Here is a 26,058-nt window from a genome sequence, read left to right as displayed (position 1 = left end):
AGAATTAGGGGTTATTGAAGAATCTTAGTCAGTGGTGCAGTCCAATCGTTCTAGTGCCTAAATCTGACGGTATCAAGAGATTCTGTAATGGCTTTCGCCGACTGAATTAAGTATCCCAATTTGATGCATACCCCATACCACGCATCGACGAACTGATTGACCGACTGGGTAGTGCCCGATTCTTGACTACACTGGATCTGACAAAAGGGTATTGGCAGATTCCCCTGACCAAAGAAGCTAAAGAAAAGACAGCGTTCTCCACCCCGGACGGGCTATTCCAGTACACCGTCCTCCCTTTTGGGCTACATGGGGCCCCGGCCACATTCCAGCGCCTCATGGATAAGCTGCTGCGCCCCCATACTAGTTATGCAGCCGCATTCCTAGATGATGTCATCATCCATACGCCAGACTGGAGAACCCACTTGGAGAAAGTTGAGGCAGTCCTACACACCTTAAGGCGGGCTGGCTTCACCGCTAATCCCGCTAAATGCGCCATAGGGCTAGCAGAGGCTAGGTACCTGGGATATATTGTAGGAAGGGGTATAGTGAAGCCCCAAACTAATAAGCTAGAGGAAACTGAAAACTGGCCCTGGCCGACCCGAAAGAAGCAGGTCCGTGCATTCCTAGGTGTGGTAGGCTACTACCGACGTTTTATTCCCCACTTCGCCAGTAGGGCAAGTCCTCTAACGGAGCTGGTGAAGGCCCGAGGTCCAGACATGGTGAAGTGGACTGACGCAGCAGAGGGGGCATTCATAGACCTTCGGACGACCCTGTGTAATGACCCCATACTCATAGCCCCGGACTTTAACAAGGAATTTATTTTACAAACAGATGCTTCCGAGGTGGGGTTGGGGGCAGTTCTGTCGCAAATGATTGGAGAAGAAGAACACCCGATCCTCTACCTAAGCAGAAAGCTGCTCCCAAGAGAATAGAAGTATGCAGTAGTTGAGAGAGAATGCCTTGCTGTCAAATGGGCCATGGAGACACTGCATTATTACCTCTTAGGCCGGCGATTTACTCTCGTGACGGACCATGCACCCCTCCAGTGGATGCAGAGAAATAAGGAAAAGAATGCAAGGGTCACCAGATGGTTCTTATCCCTCCAACCATTCCAGTTCCGCATACGGCACAGGGCTGGATGCCACCACGGCAATGCTGATGGTCTATCACAAGCACACTGCCTGGCATCCCAAGTTGCCCAACCCTATGGTGTTGAGCAGAGGGGGAGGATATGTGATGGGGCAAGGCCAGATGGTTACAGTAAAGTAGTGAGGAACAGGTATGTTAGCCCCAGGCTAAATAAATCCCTGGTACCATGGTAACCAAATGGCAGTTTCTCTAGGTTAATCAAGACACCTGGGGCCAATTAAGATCCTTCTAGAAGGCAGTGGAGATAGCTACATTGATTGAGACACCTGAAGCCAATCAAGGGCTAGCTGGAACTAGTTAAAAGCCTCCCATTTAGTCAGTGAGGCGCGTGTGTGAGGAGCTGGGAGCAAGAGGTGCAAGGAGCTGAGAGGGTGTGCTGCTGGAGGCCTGAGGAGTACAAGCATTATCAGACACCAGGAGGAAGATCCTGTGGTGAGGATAAAGAAGGTGTTTGGAGGAGGCCATGGGGAAGTAGCCCAGGGAGTTGTAGCTGTCATGCAGCTGTTACAGGAGGCACTATAGACAGCTGCAATCCACAGGGCCCTGGGCTGGAACCCGGAGTAGAGGGCGGGCCTGGGTTCCCCCCAAACCTCCCAACTCCTGATCAGACACAGGAGGAGTTGACCCAGACTGTGGGTTCCACCAGAGGGGAAGATCACTGAGGGGATCAAATCCGCCAATAAGCGCAGGACCCACCAAGGTAGAGGAGGAACTTTGCCACAGCAGTCACACACAACAGTGCATCTGAACTTTTCTAAGACTTACAGCTAGCAATATTTTATTAGAATTAAAGTTAAAAAACAGCTACGTGGAACCTGTATGTTTTCAATGACCTGGTATAATCACCAGCAACATGTTCAGAACAAGAAAATATATAGCAAGAAAACACTGTTCTGCTATGCACTGGGTGAAACCTCATTAAAGCTGGTAGGCATAACAGCTGCTCTTCACTCAGGATAAGTGTCAGAAACAGTTAAGTTCCTTTTGGAGTAAGACAGCTGAAGCAATAGGAGCCACTGCCCAAAATACTGGCAACATGCAAGGTTGGTCAGGAGCTGAAGTCTGTGGGTGGAGGAGTTTCAGTGGTGGCTGATTGCAAACACAGGAACTAGGTATTGTTTTGCTGGAGTTGTGTGTGTGTGTAAGAGCAGAATAGGGCTCATTCTTGTACTTTCAGTACTATCACTTACGAATGACAGTACTAGAAGTGCAGTCCAGCACTTTTTTTCTTTTTTTTTTTAGGACTCATGCACTGGTTCAGACAAAGCCAGAAACATGACAAAAACAGAGAAGACAGCAAGGAAGCACAAGAGACAGCCAGAGCACTTCCAGTGTGACCCTGAGACAAAGCTGAGAGAGAGAGGTAGTTAAAGTAAGCTGCTTGCTCAGAGAGCAACAAAAAATGAGGTGAGGGGGAAGATTGTACATTACAGTCCAGGGAAGACGATTACAGAAACATGCCAATATTGATCAGTATCTACCATTCTACTTTCACAGGTCATACTTAGAAGAAAGGTTGGTGGGGATCCCTTTCACATTCATCTAGTGTTTGCAGGGGAAGATCTTGACCTGGATAGAAAATCTGTGGCAAATAAAGAGATTATATGACACAAACCATAAACCTAAGGAAAGCAAAGAAGAAGTGTGGAGCATCTGTAAATAAAACTATTTCCATCATGTGAAGCTTATCATTGGGTAGATCTGGGAAAGAATCACAAGAAAGTATTTTGTAAGTTAAATGAGAACTTGGTAGAAAACTATTTACAAGATGTAGTCCCGATGGGGCCTGATACTGTAAGGTGCTGAGTGCACTTAAATCCCACTGAGTTCAATGGGAGTTGAGAGAGCTCAGCACTTTATAGAAGGTGCTTTGAACAGTGTTTGATCCCATCCACAATATGATTGAAAAAAGCTGGATCCAGCCCTTAGGGGAGAAAAAAATGTGCATGGGAAATTTTGTGCTCCGTCAGTGGTATAAAATCCATAGCAGAAACAAAGCAGTGTTACATCTATGCGTATAGCAACAATATTAATGGACCAAAGGGGGCAAGTTCCTTGAGGCTAAAAACATGTCAGAGTAAAAAACATGCAGATTGGCCTGGAAAAGTTAAATCCATAAACCATGAAATTGGGAAACAATAAATCAAACTTTCCACATAGGCATCTATAAAAACCATCAGAAGGGGGGAAATACCTTCTGTTAAATTAACAGTCTGCAACTCTGGACAAATATTTAAAAATCTATGTTTAGAATGATCAAATATTCTCCAAAACTATAAAAAAAGAATGAAAACACCCAAAATGGCATGTGCTCAGACCCAGAAGCTTACGCATGCCTAACAAACTATAAAATCATGACCATACCAAGCACTTCAGTCACAGAAGATGAACTGGTAAAGGGTTGGCCTCTTTCAATAATCTCTCCATCAGAACACTTCTAGAGCCAGCTGCCAGAGTGTAAAAATATGAAGAGAAGAGATCTTCACAAAGCCAAATTAAGACTCTAACATTATAAATAAGAGGAGAAAATAGAAGGCCTGAATCAATTAGAGCGCTATTCATATCTCAGGACTCCCTTCTGAGAAAGATCAAGGCCTCAACCAAGGATCAAAGTGATTAACTGACTAACCAGCAGCCAACAGAGATGCAGATGAGAGGTGGCAGATTATACATACACGAGGAATTTAAACTGGCAAACAGAGGCTTTCCGCTGCTCAAGAAGGAAGAAACAGAAAAATCCAAGCACCCTGACATATACAAACTTTGACAAAGATGAAAAGCAAGCCTCTGAGACATGTTGGATTTAATCTACACACCACATATTAATATAACAAAGTGTGAATTGTTTAATTTAAAATGAAAATACTATATGCTTCCTGTTTAACTGCAGGGTTATTAATCAAATCCCTTCCAATATATGAAATTCTCAGCTGTTTATGATTGCGGAAATTACTTTTTGTGCACATTTTGCCATTTAAAATTACATCCCCCATGTTAAAATCTCCCTACCTGAGAAACGTTTCCTATCAGAAAAAATCTTAGTTATTCAGTGATGTCTTCTGCATACCTAAGGGGAGGACTGGATCCTGGATCAGTAACACATTTTGATCAGCTGTAGCACAAAAACACAGTTGAACATAAGGTCCTGTGGTTCACATTTGGACAGCTAGCCAGACAGCTGGCAGAAAGCAAATCTGACATGGATCACCAACTGATTTTTCACAAGAGAAAGAAAGCAATCCATGCACTGTGAGTTAATTTGTCTATTCATACTGACTTCCCAGTCAGCCTCATCCTTATTATTGTTTTGTACACACACCGCGTTAGTACCTAGAGGCAAAAGAGAAGATTAGGGCCTATTGTACTAAAGAGCATATTAAGCTAATTGAAACAACCCCTGCCCCAAAAGTTAATTACAACGAGACACAACAAGGGTCCAACAAATAATGGGGAAATGAAAATAAGAGACTGATTCCTAATCTTGGCATTTGCAAACTCTGTGTTGCAGTAGCACTTCATAAAACCAGCAACACTGGAAGTGTGCTGAGGAATAGACACGGAATGGTGAAATAGCCAAGTAAACAGAAGCAAGTTTTGCATCAATTTGCCACAGCAGTTGCTTCAATCCCCAGTGCAACAAACTGTAGACTTCACAGAAGTATTCTTTCATTGACACTGGAGCAGATTGAAGTTGTCTGAGCAGTCCTTCCCTTTTCTAAACTGATGAAAAAAGACCAAAGCTATTCCCTTACTTAGCTTCATGCTAACATTCTTTTCTGTTTGCACTGTCAATGTAACAGCTTTATTAGTCTTTCTTTTTAGCACTTTCTTATAGCCTAAGATAACATTGTCTTTCATGAGACATGCCCAAACTGCATATTATGGGACAAACTTTTAAAGGGATAAGGGCAATTTGCCCTCAAACCCAGGGGTGCTGGAACAATTTTTATAATGGCGGTACTGAGAGCCATTGAACCAAATTGTAAACCCTCTATAGGATGGGCACCACTTCAAGCCAGGGGGTGCAGTAGCACCCCTAGTTCCAACACCTATGCTCATACCATTTTTGGATGAATTATTCAGAATGAATTATGGATGCAGGCTGAAGATTAGCACCTTTAGCTACTCATAAATCAGGTTGGTGGAGAGACAAGTACTGACCATTTATACACAAGAAACAAGAGCAGTCACTTAAATTAATAAGGATTAACACCAACAAAAAGCCAAATAGATTGAAAGGGGTGTAAACCCTTCATGGTTCAGGACACAAGCCAACCTATACATGAGGAAGCTATCAAGAAACTTTCCCTATGGGTAGGTTATTCCATAACTGTCCACTACATGTTTTATTGACCCTTTCTTTGAAGCATCAAGTACTGGCTGTTGATGGAGACAGGATATTGGACCAGGTGGAAAACTGGACTATGTTCTGATGATTTGGCACAGCAAACAGGAGGAAATAGGAGGTTTCCCTTTTGAAAATGGAACCCTGAGTCAAATTGCCATTTATATCATAAGGACATGGGGAAGGTTATAAAAGAAGGTGGCAGCTGGAGGCAGTTAATCAGAGAAAGTCAAAATCAATAATCAGTTGAGAATCAGATCAGGCTGTGAAGCAAAGGAAGCTGTTGTCAGAAGCTCAAAAAATCCATTTGTATATATTATTGTCCTAGAACTTGCTATTCTGCTGCTGTCACTTCCCAGTTCTCCCAGGCCTTCCTTTAGAGGGCGTAACTCTGTTTTCCAAACAGGACCTTCAAAGCCACAGTCTCCTGCTAGATAAATCCTAGGGAGAGGCGAGAAAAGCCAAGAGGAAGCAAATAAGAAATCCCCTGAGACACACACTGCTGTGTTCCTTTGAAAGTCACTGTGCTGACTGCTTTTTAAATAAAAGATCACAATTGAAAGCATAGTAGTTTTAAGAACCAGTCAACCCCATCATCACTGTCCTTAAGGATTATGCCAAAAAGGGAGTTGTGGAATTCATCTGAAGGGTGTGCAAAGAGTGAAGTTGAATGCCAACTAAGTGGAACAAGTGGAACTTTATGGAACCCTGTGCACTGCTCCCCACATTTCTTGTTTTCCTGTTGTCCCGTCAATAACAGTCCCTCCGGGGAACACGCGCCCTCTGACTCCAGTTCCACTGATCATAATACATCTTCCCCATTTACAAACATTTTAACATAAAATGATAATATAAACATTCTAAACAAATTTTTGGCACCCAGACCGCCACCCTGTGACTCTTCGGCCAAAGGTTGGTAGTACCTAGCTGAGTTGGCGTCTTGTCTTTACCAGAGATTCAGCTGCTTACATAGTCTTTGAGATAGTTTGGTTTCCTCAACAAGTGACCACACCAGGAGCAACCTCTCTGTCTCCCTGTCAGCTGTCTCAGAATCAAGAAAACTCTCTGTCTATAGAGTCTCCTTCCTCCCTCCCTGTGGGGTTGGCCTCCAAATGGCTCTCTGGCTCTCCATTCTGTGGCAATCTCCATAGGTTCCCTCTGGGTGTTGTGTCCGCTGACTCAGAAGTGTCTCCTGTTCCTTTGGATCACTTGTTCCTCTTGGATAGTCACCTTGTATGACTTAAAAACCACTGCACCCCTTATGATTCCTTTAGTCCACTCCTCTGGTGTCTGTCTAATGGCTGGATCCTCAAAGGAGCACCTGTCTCCAGGGGCTTCGCTGACCTGTTGTACCCCAGTGCCTGCTTTCTGTGATTGCTGGCCATCTCACCTCAGCCGTGTCTCCATTCTTCCGGTTGCATCAGGTCTCCCCTTATTGATAGCAGGGTTTTGGTCCTTCATCTGATCAGTGCCTGCACTAGACTGTTTTGGCACCTCTCTGATGGAGTATTTCTATGTGCCAAACATGCTAAAACAGCACCTGAACCAGAAGAAACAGTCTTGTGTAACAATCTCTTACTTGTTTTCACAACTGATTCCATCTTACCATTACTCTGTGATTCTGCTAAGGGGGAGCTGTGATGCTCAAACTTCCTTCAATTTTCCCAAGGCATACAGGGGTCTGTTGTCAGTGAATATGGTGTTCAGAATGCCATATCTCGCAAAGTTTGCCAATCACTGACTTGCTTCTTGCCTCAGACATGACACTGACCTCCCAAAAATTTGAGTATTAGTCCACTGTGATCAAGTATTGCTTTTCATTTATGGTAAATAAGACCACTCCAACCTTTTCCCATGTTCAGGTGAACAGCTCATGTGGTAAGAGAGTCTCTTTCTGCTGGTGGTGATCACACCCGCCTGCCAGGTGTCACCCTTTATATCGAGGAGTGAAGTTGTTGTGATGGAGTATTTAGGCCCCAAACTGGGGAATCAAGTAAGGAGCAGCTCTGGACCCATAGGGCCCCACCCAGCTGCACCGGCTGAGCATGCTCACAATGGAGCCGCTCTCCTCAGTCAAGGTGGATGGAGTAAGGGAGAAGCCCTAGACTGTTAGCTCCTGCAGAGAGGCCACAGGAGCCCCAGACCACCTGGCCCTGGCCCTGCTGCTGCCAGAGGCCCCCATGGAGAACAGGAACAGAGGGCCGCGATTGAAGGAGTAGAGCCTCCAGATCACTGTGTGGCACAGCACACCTTGGGAGTCTGTAAGCAGACCATGAGGTGGCTTTGGAGAGGCAGAGGCCATAGTAGGAAGTGGCCCAGGGAGCAGACTTGGTGGTGTCTTCCCCACAGGGCTTTGGTGCGGAGCCCGGGGCTGGAGTGCAGAGCAGCGCCGGAGCAGTGGAGCTACAGGTTTTTGCCTGGAGCTGGAGCGGAGCCAGAGCACAGCTGCAAAGCCCTGCTTCCCCCAGGTCGTATATCCAACTGGCCAGTCACAAAGCCCTGGGTTAAAACTTGGTGGAGCAGGGAAGGCCTGGGCTCCTCTACCACTGGCCTGCCCCAGACTCTCACCGCTGGGTGATACCATCTGTCCCCATCCTCCTGACATCGGTGTTTTCATTGATTCCCAGCCAGTAACTATACTCTTGAGTCCGTCTAAGCCAACTGTCAATGCCCAGGTGTGAGGCATGTATTTTTTACATGACAACATCCTTATATAACAAGGCAGAACAACAGCTCTCTGTCCTCAAAATATAATTTCATCCTGCACACTCAGCTCATCTTTAATTTGAAAATATGGTTCTGCTCCTACCAGTACTTGGCTTTTGTGTTCTGGACACCCTGCTAGTATCGCTCTCTTGACTGCCTGTAGTTAATGTTAATGGATTCAATATCTTGATCCCCTTCCCACAACTCACTGATGCTAAGTATATATGTCCTGCTCAGAGTGTCACCTCACACCAGTAATTGTCCTGGTCCACATCCGATCTCTACCTGATAGTGCTCCAAAGAGATTGCACTGTGTGTTAATGTGCCTCCTGTGCTAAGAAGGGGCTTTGCCATGATTGCCTTTAGGAGTTTGTCGTCTGATTGCACTATTACTAGGTGGCCACAGGTGCATCTGTGATGCTTCCGAAGGTGCTGAGGAACCTCACCACCATCTGTCCTTAGCGTGAAGCAGCTTTGTCTCTGCCTGATGTGGATAGGCTCCCTGAATCCACTAGCCTCTGACAACACCAACACTGTCATCCAGGCCTCCACAGGCCTTGAAGCTCTCTCTGTATAGGTAGCAATAGGCTCACACCAATCCTTAAGTCCTCAGGGTGGTCCCTGCAGCATCCAGCCCCTTGTCCACTGGACACTCACAGAATTACCAGCTCTCTTATTCCCAAAGGAAAGTGCACAACAGCTTGTAAGATTCAACTCACAACCAGTGCTTTGCTTAACACCACAGCATTGAGATCTATTTATTGTGAAAACATGAATAAGCTTATTAAAAAGACTAGAGATTCAGGAGATTGTGATTAAGGACATTGGAAATAAATGACTACATGTAAAACCAAATTATAACATGCTTTCTAGAGACTATGCTTAACTAACAGTTTAACTTCCTGTCTACAGAGGTTTAGGTCACCCAAAGCCCTCTGCGGCATTTTCAACCAAGCCTGGGTGAGACCCCACTTTTACAAATGCAAAAGCGCTGTCTACTTCCTAGGTGCAGGATACCCGGGTGTCTTCTGTGCCAGAAATACTCCTGAAGTTCATTGTCTTTACTCCTAGGTAATATAAACCCCAATAGCTGGTTTATTCCTGTGTGCTCCTTTCCTGTTGACTTCACATCTCGTCATTTACATTTGATTTTTGTATGTAAATGGGCAACTGTTACGTTAACTTGCAATGCTTCATGTGCATCCCAACAGAGTTGTTTCTTACCTCCTGTCTGGAGGAAACAGTCAAAGGCATGTAACCCTTTGATTACCTGTTTTTATCTTACATGCTTAAGAATATAATTTTCTGGTACAGATACATAACTCCTTGCATAGTACATATACATACATTTCACAATGATATTGATGACCAGTATGACACTAGCTTTCATTTGAGACCTCACACGACATTCTTTGATGAACTAGAATGTACACATCAGACTCATGAGATTCTGTAACCCCTCTGTGCCTTCCCTTGCCAGTTGGCATTAAGACATTCTTGGAATCGCTCTACTCCAATACCACAGCCAGAAGCAATTTTTCTATTTGGGCATACTCCTGTTCAGTCTCTGTCAGCACTCTGCTGGCGTAAACGACTGTCTGCTCCTGCAAAACAACTACTCCCAATCTTTCCTCCAATGTATCACACTGGCATATCAGTGGCTCTCCTAGCTGGTAGTACTTGGGGAAAGGGGCATCCATTATCTTTAGTTTCAGTGTATCAAATGCTTGCAACTGCAGACCTGCCCAGTCCCACTCAACATCCTGCCTTATGAGCAGACGTATGGGTTCCGCTACTGTAGCCAGGTATGGACAGAACTTGGACAGAATATTTATCATTCCCATGAAGTGCTGTAGCCCTTTCACATCCATTGGAGCTGGTTTATCTCAGACTGCCTTGATTTTGTTGGGCTCTGATTTCAGTCCTTCTGCTGTCTGATTTGCATTTTTTTAGGTTCAGTTTTATGTTCTTGTCCGTGCACTGCTGCAGGAAAACTTGTAGTTTTCTGTCATAAACTTGTCCAGCTTCTGGATCATTGTTCTCTTTACCTACAATAATGACAGCACCTGCAGTTATTGTCACCCCAGGCAGCCTCCCAACACTTGAGTGAACCTTCTCTGGAATATCTCTGGTGCTGGGCTTATGTCCATTGGCCCGTGAAACCATCTGTAGTGACCAAATGGTGTTGCAAAGGTCATTGGCATACTGGATTTTTTATCCAGGCTTATATGTCAAAACCATTCCTCCATCACAGACCATAAAAGTTCTGGCTTTGGAAAGTTCTGGCAAGATGTCATCAATTGTGGACAATGGAGAGTGCCATCTTTTCAATGCCTGGTTCAGTACCTTTGGGTCTATGCAGATGCGTAATTTGCCTGATGGCTTCTTTACTACCACCATGCTTCTTACCCAGGTTGTACTTCTCTCTGTGTTATGATACCCCTGCTCTGCAGACTTTCAAGCTCCTTGTGTACTAGATTAAGTAGTGACACTGGATTTTTTTCCTTCTTTATAAGCACGCAGGTTGCATGATGGGGTCTACTCCCAGTTGCAGTTTTCTTTCCAGGCACCCATTGCCTTTGAAAATATATTTTAAAATTGTCTCCATTGTCCTTGGAACTCCCCCTTTTGCTTCTTGCTCTGCAGCTATACAATTCTGATGCTGCACCCTAGGGCTGTATTTCCCAAGAGGGGCCTGTGGTACTTACTGTTCACCACCACAAACTTCAGTTGGTGCCATCTGTCATTTTTCAGATTAGTTACTATAAGGTCATATTTTCCTACAGGCTGCATCATGCTCATATTGTACATTGTTAGAGTGTGCTTGCTGTCTGTAACGGGTGTGATTGAGTCCAATTCACCCTGAGGAATCACACTGCAGGAAGCCCCACTATCCAGCTGAAATCACACGGCGCACATTTCCCTATTAATCTTGTTGCATGCACAGGAGGTTGACATTATCCCTTGTTGGTTTCTTGTCCCAACAGCCTGAACCCAAGGAGACAGTCATGATGTCATCACTTCTATCTGATGGGACAATCCTCCTCTTGTACAAATCCAGCAGAATCGCCTCTGCTTTTTGCCACATTCCTTACAATGCTGTCCTCATGCGGGAAACTTCTGCTTTGCTAGCACATGCCATCTCTCACAGTAAATGCATCCACTGCTGTTGTCTCACTGAATGTACTTCTGAGGGCATTGTGCCATGTAGAGCTTTCATCCTGTCTGAGATTTTCGCTGCATGCGCTATGACTAAGCAGGTGTCTAATGTGAGATCGCCATCCAGAGCAGCCCTTCTCACAGGCAACGACCACAAGGCCCCAAAATTGCATGTAGCAGCCAATGTGCATAAGGCAGTAACATAGAGGTCTATCCCCTCTCCTCTGGACTGGTCTCTCATGAAAAAACATGTCTCGCTCCACCGTTTCATTCTGCTTTGGGGAGCAATAAGTCCCCAGGACTCCTAGGCTTGAGGAAGTGGCAAGCTTCAGAGAGGTACAGATTGCCTTGTTCCCCATAAAAGTAAAAGAATGGTTTTACTTTCCAGCTGTGGTCATCCCCCTGCATGGCCAGGTCTGTGTACAGCTTGGACGACTCCTTCCAGTGGGTCCATCGCTGGGCTAGGTTTCTGTCTGCAAATCCAGGACTCCAGGAGGCTTCCAACTGAGTTCCATTAGCCAGCTGCTGCACTGCCAAGAACTCACAGCTCACACATTTGCAAAGAGTGATGCTGAATGCAGGTTAAATTGAACAAGTGGAACTTTACTAAACCCTGTGCACTGCTCTGTCAATGTGGCTGAATTGCTTTCAGCCTAACACCCCATATTCCCTGTTTTTCTGGTGTCCGTCAATAACAATTGCTTCAAGGAACATGGGCCCTCTGACTCCACTTCCACTGATCATGATACAGTCTGTTTCAGAGACTGATAAATACCATTAGCAACTTTCTATTATTGCTGTGTCTCCACACAGTCCACTTACAAGTTCAAAACATTTCTTATTACTTTTACAGCTGGGTTTGATCACTTCCCAGTTAGTTTACTAATGGAAAAAGAAGGGTCAGTAGATCATTGACGGTTTGCAACAATACGGGCTTCATTCACAACAGCTTCTGGTTTTACCAGAGTGGAGGTCCTCAGTGCAGAAAGTGCACCCGAAAGGAGATGAGGGACACACAGGACATTCACAGATCTTTCTATAGCAGGCATCTGCCAACGTAATCTGAAAAGTGGGCAGCAATGACCGGGGAAGGCGGGCATGGCCAGTGAACCAGACAATGCACTGACTCACAACATACTTCCAAGCAGTGTCATTAGCAGCAGAGCCCCGGAAAATGATTTCTCTTTCCCAGGCCCAGAAATGTCTGTGATGGCATGCGGGGGCTCAATTTACACCCCATGCTATTGGGGGTAAAACTCAATCCTATAAGGACTAGATCTCAGACTGGCAGCCACCACTTTCACTACATTGTTGATTCTTCTCATCATTTTCTTTATATGGACTGCATACCAGAGCTGAAAAAAAAGCTGCAAAGGCAATACATGCCCCTATAACTCAATTTCTAGATCCACCTGATCATTCTGCAAAGCATGTATGAGCAGGACCTACAGGAGTGACTCTGGAAAGCTTTATGTATATATATCCTGTGTGTCTGCTTTGTTATTATGGTTGAAATTGAGACTGAGTTTGTCAGACTACTAACCTAAAGTAGTAGGCTTTCTTAAGGCTCTAGGAAGATATCAAATACAAATGGTGTACCGAGCTTAGTAGCAGGCCTTCTGAGCTTGTAAAAATTGAAATGTTCTCATACACTGACTAGAGCAGGTATTTTATGACACAAACACTAAATCCTATGTCATTGGGGACTCAGGAATCAGACCAATGGATCGAATAATTAGACCACTCATCTAAACTACAGACACTAACACAAACAGAAGACTATCAAAGCAACTGCCTGAGTTGTGTCACGTGATTTCTGTATGACTAAAGGAGGCAGCATTTTGAGATTTTTTTCTGACTTCAAGACACATTTTTTCCTGTAGTAGTGGGTAGAAACACCCAGTGAATATTAAAAATAAAACCACAGATGAAAAAGCCAAGAAAGAATACCACATGGTTTCTTTTAAAAAATTCATGTTATTGCTTTTGAAATGATTTTGCTTAAAGATGGTTGGTTTTGCTCTCCCACAACTGTAGATGACTGACACTCAAGGTGCAATAAGATGGGTGACCCAGAAAATGAAAATGACTATAAGAGTTTCAAACAGAACCTCATTTATGAAGACTATTAACCTACTTTGAGAAGACTTACTCAGATATATTTAAGATGAAATTTTAAAAGTGATGCCATTTCTGAATATCTAATTCAAAGCATCTCAAAAGCAATGATCATAGCAAATGAAAGTTATGTTACCCATCATTCACTTCTTCTCCCACAGCTCAAAGACACAGAATGGAGGGAACAAACAGAAAACTAAAACTACAGAAGGGCTGGAGTATATTAAAAATAGACAACACTCCTAGTACTTTTCTAAATTTGAAACTGGTCTTGAAAAGTACAGGTGTTCTGATACAGAAACCCCCTGTACACTTGCAGGTGCCAGGAGAAATGCTTTTTACACATATAAGTAAGCCAAGATGAAGAAAAAGGAAATATATCCAAAGTGTGTATCTTTCTGGCTGCAATATGTGACTGGATGGCTTTATCTACTTGTATCTGAGCTACTATGAATAGCTAATAGCCCAACACCATAGCAATTATAAAATACCATAGCTATGGTTTAACTAGGTGATCAGGGATATTTTTAATTGCAAATAGCTGCTCTGATTGCACCAAGTCAGCAGCTTTAAGAAGTTAACATGAAAGAAAATACTGGTTTGTAAACAGTTTATTGTTGTTCAAGGCTAAATTCCTTAGAGGGACACTGTCAGGTCAAACTGATGCAACATTTACATTTTTAAAAACAAACTTTTACAAAGTCTAAATCCAACAGAAATAGTATGTTTTTACTGTTGTCATTATTTCTTTGGTTTCTTTGTAATTCTAGTACAAATAGATTTTTAAACAAATACACATTTCCCTATTGTAGTTGACATCCAAACATTGCAGCACTGTGCTAAAAGAAACTGAATATGAAACTGATTAGAACCTGACTATAAACAAAACTGAAAATTTCAGTGAAATGTAAATTAGATTTTTATTATTTCTGCTTTGGTAATCTATGCTGTTATTAGTGATAGATATAGGAAAGGAATTTTTTCTTGAAAATATTCCTTTCCTATGATTTTAAAACATGCATTTCTGTTAAATTTTGCTCATGATCCTGTAAATGCTTAAGCACATATGTAACTTTATTCATATGGATAGTCCCATTAAGGCCTTCCTATTTTAGGAAAATACATCATCTTAGAAAATGTGTTAGCTAAAGCATTGTAACTAACATGATATTAAACACAATTTTGCCCTTAGTGAGGACAAAGAGCTCCATTTCAAAACATGTCAGTAGGTCGTGGCTACCCCTAGTTGACCCATTGCTAGAAAATCAGAAACTCTATCGCTTTTAAAGTTTCATCTTAAGACATGTTTGCCTGGGTAGCTGTGAGCTAACCAGGGTAGCTGTGAGCAGCTAACATGTTTAAATATGACTGCATTGGTCCACACTAAAGGCTCAACTACTTTCTACGTAAGTAGAAAATGTTAGTTAGCACATTATCTAACAGTCATTTTTTCCATTGTAGACAAAGCCATCAAAGTCAATGGGGCTCTTCACATGAGTAAAGTTAGAGACACACTTAAGAATTTGTAGGATCCGGGACGGTATTTCCATTGCAGTACAATTACAACAAAGTCATTTATCTTTACATTAGTAAAGAAAGGAAATAAGAAATATATTTTTATTGAAAACACTGTCTGGGGCTATCCACATTGTGCAATTGGGCATTGCCTACAACTGATTTCATTTTCATTATACTGCACTGACAGCACAGTCATTTATCTTTTTTCAGCTCTCTCTCCTTTTATCTCTCTTCCTTATGTTTCTGTATTTTTTCCTCTCTCATGCAATGTTGCTGAATGCTGATGAGCATAAAATGGTACAAAATTCCAGTCAGTTTCTTTCAGGTGATAAGTTAACGTACTGAACATCCAATCTTTTCATTTTTGGGTTCCCATACACGTTGGATAAGTGATACATATTTTTCTGGTACTAGCCAGATACACCTCTACCCCGACATAATGCTGTCCTTGAGAGCCAAAAAATCTTACCGCGTTATAGGTGAAACCGCGTTATATTGAACTTGCTTTGATCTGCTGGAGATCACAGCTCCCTCCTCTCCGCCCCCCCTCCGCCCCCCGGAGTGCTGCTTTCCCGCGTTATATCCAAATTCGTGTTATATCGGATCGCATTCTATTGGGGTAGAGGTGTATATAGATTGGTTAAATTCTTCAGTAGCTTTCCATTTCTAGCCTAGATGGAATTTTCAAGCAACAATTATATGTTTTGTTTTGGGGTTTTTTTTGTTCCTATTAACTTTGTGTTAAGGAGATATGGGACTTCACTGTGAATGCAGCTGGGGATGTGGTAATGAAATGAAATTAGTGTCCAGTGTGACAATAGAAAGAATTTTCCACACCAAAAAAAAATCAATTTTTAGTGTTTTATTTGTGTTAAAGATATTTGTACAGTATAGAATTTGTGGCACGTCTGCAGCAACCCAGGAATGAGGTGGGAAATTTAAGAAAAAAAAATCTGCCCACTTCTCTTTACTTAGTATTCAGTGCATTCACGTCTGTGCTGCATTATATTCTGCCAGCAACCTATGTATAATGAAAAGATACACAAGTCTCGGCTCAGGCCCAGCCAGACTGGCCCATCTGGCCCAAGCATTTCAAGATCTTTACAACAACGAAAATAAAATCAGAGGCCTACATTTTCAAAAGCAACTAGTGGTTTTGGATGACCCAGTTGGGACATCTTCAAGAGGTCTGACTTTCAGAGGGCATTTCTGAAAATGAGAACCCTTTAAGGAGTTTAAATTTGGGCACAAAAATTTGAAAATTTAGCCCAGAAAACTCTAAATATGTATTGCATATTTTTATAATTGGTTGGAGGTTTTAAAGAAACCATAATTTCTCTCCTCCTCCACCTACCCTACTCCTAAAATAGTTTTAAAGTAATTAAACATTCAACTAATACCTGTAAGAAACTTTTTCTTAATTGCTTAATATTTTTATCATGCAATTTTACACTCAGTGGGAATTCTGATTGAGTAAAGACTGCAAGAATGAGCCCTAAATAATATTTAGGTTATACTGACTAAAACATGTATATATAGGATTGATAAAGTGGGTCACATTTGTCCATGGCAGAAGTTGGCTCAAAAACACTGAAGTTAATAGATTTGAACCTGCTTACCCAGCAGTGACTTGGATTCTATGTCCCTTAACTAACAAAGTCTGTTCACAGCTGCCTTTATAGTCTTAACTCACTGTATTGTGCCTACATACTGAAATGGTCTGAGATTCATCTTCAATATCACCATGGGTGCGAGGGCTGGCCGTGAGCCTCTCCTAAATATCACCTACTGACTGGCCAGGTCAACTCAAGCAAAACTGGTGATTCCTGCCAAGTTATTTGAAAAAGTCCCCATTACAAAACAGAAGATTCAACTGCCACTCCCCTACTTGTCCTATACTTTTCTGCCATGCCAGCAAAATCAGGAGTAATAAATAAGTAATAAGTAATGTATCCACAATTGGTGTGTGTGTGTTTGGAGAGAGTTAGTGAATATGGTTGATGGTGGTTTCTTGTTAAACAGGAGGATGAGTACCTTTCAGAGACAGGATAAAGAAAGAAAGAGAGAGAGATCACAATCCCCTAAATGGGCTTGAGTTGTAATCAACACATAGCTCTCTGTCAGCATGAAGCAGTTCAAGAGACCAGATGTTGGGAGGCGGCCACAGTACTATTAGAGGAAAAGAGCCAGTCTAAGGGCTGGTCCACACTAACCCCCCACTTCGAACTAAGATACGCAACTTCAGCTACGTGAATAACGTAGCTGAAGTCGAAGTATCTTAGTTCGAACTTACCGCGGGTCCACACGCGGCAGGCAGGCTCCCCCGTCGACTCCGCGTACTCCTCTCACGGAGCAGGAGTACCGGTGTCGACAGCGAGCACTTCCGGGATCGATCCCAGAAGATCGATTGCTTACCACCGGACCCAGAGGTAAGTATAGACGTACCCTAAGAATCACCAGCAAGGAGGGGTCAAAATTGTGGTGAGGGAGCTCAAAAAGTAGTGATAAGCACTTGAACTTAGAATTGTTTACCAGAACCAATCATCAAGACTTCAGTAGGTTTGCCCATTGCTAGTATATGACCCACTGTATCTGAAAAGAAACATCTTTTACAGCAGATCGTTCTTGTAGCGAAGTCCCAGTGTGGCTGCTTCCTGGATTTCAGCATATATGTGCCAAAAAGTAGCATCAATCACGCAACCTCAACATGGGGATGGGTTGAATAATTTAACACTCACCCATCTCTGGTACCATTACAGTACATATGTATCTACAATACAGTGCTCTGTATATTTCTTTTTACCCATCAACGCATAAATATCAAAACTATGACAATTAGCATCTCCATATAACCAGCTGTATTATGATTCACTAATCCTTTTTTCCTTACAATACTTTGCAGTAGCGTAATCATTCTTCAATCCTGTGTGAGTCATCGGAGTATTTTGTAGTAAAGACAAATGTTATAATATGCCCTATTGTAACCATGCAAATTACAAATCTTCATTTCCATACATATTTTTGCTTTCTGTTTTTTTTCTGCTGCTCAAGCAGCTTTCATGTATATACTAGTGGGAGTTTCACAAAGTTGTTTCCCAGTAATTCTGAGAGTGGGCCCTCACCAACTTCTTTTACTAGCTGTCAAAGGAAGGTCCTGCCTAATGAAGAGCTTCAAAATCACAGTTTTGAGATTTTTCAACAGCTTCTTAATCCCAGGCCACTACTCTACACTAAAAAGTCCGCCCCCCATCCTCTTCCTCCTTCCTCATGCACATTGTTGGGCTAGATCATGACACGACATCACTGATACAGGACTATATATCCTCAGAGGCTGTGAAGATTGTCCAGACTACATGCCCTGGTGTGTTCATGCATAGTGTTGAATGATTGCTCCTCTAGGGATGGTCAGTTGATGTGCAAGACCTCTGGTTGCATTTCAGACTTGCTTTTCTACACCAATGCATGATGTACTCCCTGACGAGCAACTGTTCTGCTGCCCTGGCATGTTCATTTCAATACACCCTTGCTGTGTTCTCACAGATGGCTTTTTCTGTTTGCCAGTAAAAATGTAGTAGTGTTTACTCTACCTCACAATGTTTTTTACATTAGGACCTAAAAAATATTTGTTACCAATTTGTTTCCCAATGCATAGATTACAATATAATTTTAGATCTTCTGCTCCCATTAACTAAACACAACAGCCAAAAATTCCAATTGAGCCCAATTGCCTTATCCCTGAGAATAAATACTAGCCAGTTCTAAGCAAAACAATCCCTACCTTGGCTTTTTTCAACATGAGAATGAAATACTGCTCCACAGATCATGGGTTAAAGAGCAGATCATGATAAAGATACTAAAAAACACAGCCACTTCGGGAATTCTAACTAAATCTCTGCTAGAGAAAAGAAAATATTTCTGGATGAGGTTCCAAACGAGCACCTGCTATGTCTTCCAAAAATATACTAGATATAGAGAGATAACAAAGACCCCATTTCTCAGTAATAACCAGTATAGCAGGAATGTTTAAAAAAAAATTATGTGCAACAATATGTGCACACTTTTGCATGAACCAGAATTGCACACACAAAATGCTCATTCAAGTCAGGGATTTGCAAACACATACCTTTGTATAAATTCAACCTTGAGTTCAGCATACACAACTTGGGCATGTGCTCATAGGAGTGTTTCTAATAAAGGACAAAAGTCTACTAGTGGTTCTGCTGACAGGTGATTTAAATAAAGTCTATGGGGGGCAGAAACACTCATCTGATATTCTTTGAGATTATTCCATTTTCTATCTCCAGAACTGCATGTCTACCACATTTCAAATGGGAATGCCTGGGGAAAAAACACATAGGTTGGTCAAAAAGGGTAAACCTAGTTTTGGCCATTGCTCATTCAGTTTCCATAGTCTGAAAACCATTTAGCAAAACTGCATTTCAGTACGGTACATTATTTTATACATTCAATGGGAAATGTTGCCCTTTACACCTTCTGTGAGGTAGAGCTGGTTAGAAATTACATACATTTATATTATTATACATTATATACATATTCTATATATGCTACTGTAAATGAACCAATGCACTTTAGTTTGCATTAATATTACTAATTTGGGTATCTGGTTTAGATACTGTATAATTGTATATCAATTACTTGGGTTCGACAAAAAAAATTCTGACAACTTTCTCACAGGTATAAAATTGGCTCCCATTTGTTCTTGGTATTTAAAGGGAAACTATCAATACACTCCAGAGCACTATAAAATTTAAAGTGTGTAGAAACACTCCTCAGTATAAATGTAGTAAGACATGATCTGCTGCTGTTCAGCCACGTGCTGTGATCCAGTTAGCTCTACATAGTTGAGTAGGTATATGAATAAACAGATGGGAGACCTCCAAGGAGCATATAGATGGTGCTGAAAGTGGGGCTAATAATTCAAGAGGTGGAACTCTGTCCTTTGAGCTAATGCCCATCATGTATTAATTCAGTTGCTTCCGTCTTTGGAATTAGAACTCAAACTGAGGTTTCAGCCAGTTATGGCCATTAAAACTACCCAGCACTTTTTGTAAAAGAAGAGGATTACAGAGGTGTACCAGCCAAATGTCAATGTAGGTAATTACATTCTGCCTTCTAGATCCCCTGAGCAGTTTCAAATGAATATGGTATTATTCTTAACATCCTGTCCTAAACTGCTAAACAGCCCTGCTGAATGCTGTGAAAGAACTGCTGTGTTAAAACCTTGTGGCAGGTTTCAGTGGTATTTGGAGTGATCAGTATCTATTACCCTACCTGCTCATTTATTAAAAATATGGGATTTACTACTTTCTGTGGCATGAGGCTAGGATTTATGAATGTGCCACTATAGCTCTGTAAAGTTAAAGGTTACACAGATCCTCCTCATCTAAACTAATCTCTACATGATTTGATGAAGTCTCCAACCCAGGAACTAAATAATATCTGACATTAGTTACAATATATAACTTGTTGACAAATATTTTTCAGGATAATCCATGGTGGGATAACTTTTTTTTTTTTACACTTTAAGCCCCTTGTCTTTCAGCAGAAACATAATCTGTTTCAGATAATGCTGCTCCAAGTAAGAACACAACAGGCTCAATTCTCAGTTCTGGCTGCTTTCTCAACAACACAAAGGAGCCAGAAAGCTACCCTAAAAGGAGCAGCTCAGGATTTCCCCTGACACAGGGGAATCCTTTCCTTGGGTGGAACAAAGCCAGCGTAGCCAGTTCTATGCCACCTGTCCCCACCTTGTGTGTAGGGGGTATGCCATGGATGGGAGGGGATGGGCAAAGTGCATGGCATTCTGTCAGATCATCAGCTGCTTCAGTTGTTGTTACACCAGAGACTGAAAAGACCTCAGAGCCACCTTTCCCCTCATTCTCTCCCCACAGCTGCATAGTGTTTACACTGAATAAAAAAAAACATACTCAAGTGTAGCCTCAGATATAGGGTTAGGTTATCGAATGAACACCGGCTGGGAGAATCTGCAAACCATTCCACCAGCTGTCCCTGCACTTTGTAAATGTACAGCTGTGATAGGAAAGAAATCATTAAAAGTTGTGCCAGCCTGACTGCACATAAAGATCTGCAAACAGGTAGCTACATTGTGACGCCCTCCCAGGTGGATGAATTTTACTCACAGAGTTTACAAAAGCTATACTGTTGCATCCATAACAATAAAATAAAATACATAATAAAAACGGAGAAGCTCCTCAGCCGGTGTAAACAGGCATGTCTCCACTGAATGCAGAATATTTCCGAGCACAGCTTCAGAGGAAAATGTACATATTCATCCTACTTGTACTCAAAAATAACTAGACAGCTTTAAAAAAAAATCATGTTGGACAGAAGTCAAGCCTAGAATTTAGACTGAACAGTGATTGTTACAGAAGCTCAAGTGACTCAAAAGGAGTTAGAATGTAAACAATTATGCACCCCTAACTCCAGGGATCATTGACGCCATGCTACAAAAAACAAATACACTCAATTCCTGTATGAAAAGTATGATTTAAAACGTACTGAAACCTTGGAGGAGAGACTGCTTTATAAATAAATAAAAGCACACATCACTCTCCTGCCTCACAAATACTGTATCTGTCACTCAAATAGATGTCAGCTAAGACACCTGCCTAAGCAATTCCATTTTCACTCTATAGAATAAAGTTGCTGTAGGTGCACACGATAACATTGGTTTGACAGACAGATGTTCATGCTGGTGCAGGAATGTGCTCACCTTCATGTTGTCCTGGGGTGAGATCTTTCCTAAAGATTACGTTTTGCTTCACTTTTGCTTTTATAGAAAGAGTTTGGCTCACACAGAAACCTTTAGACTCATGTATCTAGCTAAAAGCCTGATCCATTTCTGACTGATGTCAATAGCAAAACTCGTTGCTACAGTGGAAGCAGGACAGAGACCTTAGATAATGAGTGAGTGATGTCAAATAATCTGGTACTTCAGTAGAATATAAAAGAACTAAGGAAGCATAAAGGGACACTGTATAGAAAAGGCATAGCATGATACACCCACAGCCAGAATGCTTGCATTTTACTGAGCACTGTATTGTCACAGCTGGGCCTGAGCAAATAATAGATTTTTTTCAGTTTGCTGTCAGTCCTGAGGAAAAAAAAAAAAAAAAAAAAAAAAAAAAAAACCAAGAAAAGAAAATTTCCAGTCTCAACCAAAAACCAATTTTTTCCAAATTTTCAGCAAACTGGAAAGTAGAAAAAAATCCTTTTGGGTTCAACAAACATTATATTGGACCTGAAATGAAACATTTCATTTTGATTTTGAGTTTTTTTAATGTCTTAATTTTTTTTAATAAAAGGAAATTTCTAAACAAGAAGTCAATTCAAATAAAAAAATTGAAAAAGTTCTCAACATTATTTTCTGAATTTTTTTCTGAACAAAACAATTCAATGAAATTGACATGAATTCATGAATTATTTCAGTGTGACTGAATCTGCATTTTTCACTAAATACTGGTTCAGTTGAAAAATTTTGCCCAGCTGCAGTCACAGCCTTTACTCAGCTTCACAGTGGAACAACAGAGAATAAGGGCCCCCACTTGCTCCCCTGCTCAGATTGTGACTCCAGAGGTGGAGAAAACAGGGACTCTCTTCTACACTTCGTGAGTGCTTTTGAAAAGCGCTATATAAGAGCCAAGGAAAGGGTAGGGACGGTTTTGTGGCCTGCAGCATGCAGGGGGTCAGACCAGATGATCATAATGGTCCCTTCTGACCTTAAAGTCTATGAGTCTATGTGAGTAAATGGACAGGGAGAAGGTGGGAAATGGAAGGTGCCCTGGCTCCGCCCCCACTACTCACCAGCCAGAGTAGATGGCCAGGTACCCAGAGGGGAGTAAACTGGCCCATTAAGTAAGGTGAAATAATATACTCCACTCTCCACAGAGGAAGGGGGAAATAGGGAAGGAATTGTGGATAAGTTTCAATCTATCCTCTGGTCTGCTCCTGATGGTTGTGTGCCACATGCCACCCCTTATTAAGGGCCAGTTTTAAAGATACAGCCTACCCTGAAGTGGGAAGCTGATCTGTGTTTGTCACATACTTTTCTTGCTACTATTTGCTTGGCTACAGGATTTAATGCAACATACCTTATGTATCCCATAGAGCAGCTGGTCTTGGCTGCCAAAAAATAAAAGTGGAATTTCACAGTTTCCTTTTCGTAAGTCTTTCTATTCAATGACAATCATTTCAGAAAGCTGCAGAGAATTTATGTTAATAAACTAAATTTCACATTTAAATACTGCATGTGCCACAAATGCTGACCCGGGAGATTTTTTAAAAGAGTAAGCACTATATATGTACAGTATTTTCCTGGTGCATTCAACTCGCAAATTCAACCAGAAATCAATAACAACAGATTACAAGTTTGCAATTTATGTTTTTTAAAGGATGCCCTTGCATATTCAGTTTAACATGGGTGCTGATCAGAGGTTTCTGTTTGTTCATGGGTTGGGAATTTTTTTAGCCCATTTCTTATTTAAAAATTAATGTACTAACAGTCTTTTTTCAATATACCTGCATGAAATAAAACAGTGGACAAAGCTGGATGTGGTAAAATTTCTAGGATTACAATTCCTTGTGTTAATGTCTTAGGGCTCTATCCCATTTAAGTTAACAGAACCACTTACGGAAGTAAGTACCTACACCTGGCAAAAAGTGTATACAGCACCAAGCCCTTTTTATTGTTGTTTTATAATCACTCAGTATTAATCGGTAGAAAGACACAAGGACCTGTGTGTTTATATTTTTAGTTCAATATTACTTTAGAAGTGCCATGCTTATAAAAGTTTATTAACCATAGTCCTTATAAAATTTTTGGTTTCTAATGAAAGCCTTTTGGGAAAAAAACATTTTTTGAAGGCCAATGAATAAACAAATATACTACCACGGGTCTATTAGTGCCCTAGTACATGGGAAGATTAGGATTTAAAATCTACAAGGCTACCAACTTTTAGAAATCAATCTGGTACCTTACAGAGATACCTGGCTTATATGTAGGGCCCTACCAAATTCATGGTCCATTTAGATCAATTTCACGGTCATGGAATTTTTTAAATTGTAAATTTCATAATTTCAGCTATTTAAAATTACATGGTGTTGTAATTATAGGGATCATGACCCAAAAAGGATCGCAAAGTTATTGTAGGGGGGTTGTGGTACTGCTACCCTTACTTCTGTGCTGCTGCTGATGGCGGACTGCCTTCAGAGCTGGGCAGCTGGTGAGCAGCAGCTGCTGGCTGGGAGCCCAGCTCTGAAGGCAGAGCCACTGCCAGCAGCAGCACAGAAGTAAGAATGGCATGAAATGGTATTGCCACCCTTACTTCTGTGCTGCTGCTTACAGAGCTGGGCCCTCAGTCAGCAGCCACCACTCTCCAGCCACCCAGCTCTGAAAGCAGTGCAGAAGTAAGGATGGCAATACCACGACCCGCTTAAAATAACCTTGTGACCCCCCTGCAATTCCCTTTTGCATCAGGAGCCCTAATTTGAGAAACACTGATCTCCTCTGTGAAATCTGTATAGTATAGGGTAAAAGTACACAAAAGACCAGATTTTACAGGGGGGGAGACCAGATTTCACAGTACGTGACAGGTTTTTCATGGCCGTGAATTTGGTAGGTCCCTACTTATATGTTTATCTGATACACATGTGGCCTCCCACTGGTTAGTGATGAGCTAACAAAAGTTTATCTTTTGTTTAAATATGGGCCTAAGAGGTAAAGTTCAGGTCAGGAACTGAACAAAATTAAAGGAAGGGGTAAATCTGGGGGTTTGGTTTAGGCCAAGCTCTGTTGTTGACAGTCCATTGGATTTCTCTGCTGTAACTGATTTTCTCACCCATGAAATATCATTTGCTCTATTATTTATTTATCATTATCAAAGCAATAGTATCTGATGGAGAGGGCATTTTCTGGGTGTTAATAACTGCCAGCTGGAGATGAGGGCCTAAGGCAAAGCCTCAGGCCTTTAACCATGGCAAGTCATTAATTGATAGGAAATGCCTGACCCTGAGGTCACTATTGCTATTATATTAAAATATTAACATTTTTAAAATCTAAAGGAATTCCTGTTATATTCATTGGAAAGTTAAACATTGAATTTTACGAGACCATAGCTATGGGATTCTGTTTAGAGTACTGTTTTTTTCCTAACTGCTAATGACTAACACAGTAACCCGTGGGAAAGCAGGACATATGCTGAATATCTTATTAAGGTGGCATTATTTGTTGCTTATGAATAATACAGTATTATTGAAATAATGTCTGTGACTAACCAATAGTTTATTTTATAGCTAGTGGCAGTAATACAGTGTGGTAGCACAACCCAAGAGCAGGGCAGCATTTTTTTCAGCATGCCTCATCTCAAATTTTCTTACCTAGATAGCAGTTTTCTGTCAGGTAAAATTGCTCTTTGCTGATGCTCCATAGCTGGCGTCACTAGGAGGACAGTGAAATACTTTACACTGAAGCCAAATAGCAATCCAGCAGAGTTTACTTCAGAGTGCAGAACTGCAACTTCTCTGCCCAAAGGCATGCTAATGCCCATAGACAACTGGTGCCTCCCCATGCAGGGAGGAGCACTTTATCCTGCATGTCCCCACGATGTGTCACCTCTACTCACACCTCATCTTGTCTCCTCAGCCAACCTGTTGGTCAGGATCCACAACAGAATAGTTGTGGAAAGGGAGTGGGGGCAACAACAAAAAAAGCTACACTGTTTTCTCCTGGCTGAACTCACTCCCAAAGCTGTTCTTCTCTCTACCCTCACTGACTAGTCAGATCCCCACCTGCTTCCTACTGCTCTTCTCTCTCCCTATCTGCCCCAGTGCTGCTCCTATTTATCTAGTGCCTCCTCTCCTATTCCAGTTGCATTCTTTCCTCACTTTGCTCCTCTCCATACCCAGTCCCCCTGTGAGCAGCAGTCACTCAAGCACTTGTAAGCCACTAGGCTGTACTCCACCCAGGGGCGACCGAAACTCCTTAAAAATGGAAGGCCCACCAGCCCCCACACCATAGCCCCACC

General features: G+C 41.9%; 1 protein-coding gene and 1 long non-coding RNA gene across 2 annotated transcripts in view; one reads left to right on the top strand and one right to left on the bottom strand.

Moving 5' to 3' along the window:
• Positions 1-26,058, bottom strand: part of TRHDE (thyrotropin releasing hormone degrading enzyme) — a 310,867-nt gene that overhangs the window by 272,235 nt on the left and 12,574 nt on the right. The gene's annotated exons all lie outside the window — the stretch shown is intronic.
• Positions 1,484-3,218, top strand: LOC135976629 (uncharacterized). The gene is made up of 3 exons (XR_010593963.1): positions 1,484-1,581; positions 2,392-2,556; positions 2,647-3,218. It is a non-coding gene; the product is annotated as an uncharacterized LOC135976629 (long non-coding RNA).

The sequence above is a fragment of the Chrysemys picta genome, chromosome 1 (genome assembly GCF_011386835.1).
Source record: "Chrysemys picta bellii isolate R12L10 chromosome 1, ASM1138683v2, whole genome shotgun sequence".
Taxonomy (NCBI): Eukaryota; Metazoa; Chordata; order Testudines; family Emydidae; genus Chrysemys; species Chrysemys picta.
Note: the sequence above shows the minus strand (reverse complement) of the source record. Positions and strands in the feature narration are given on the sequence as shown.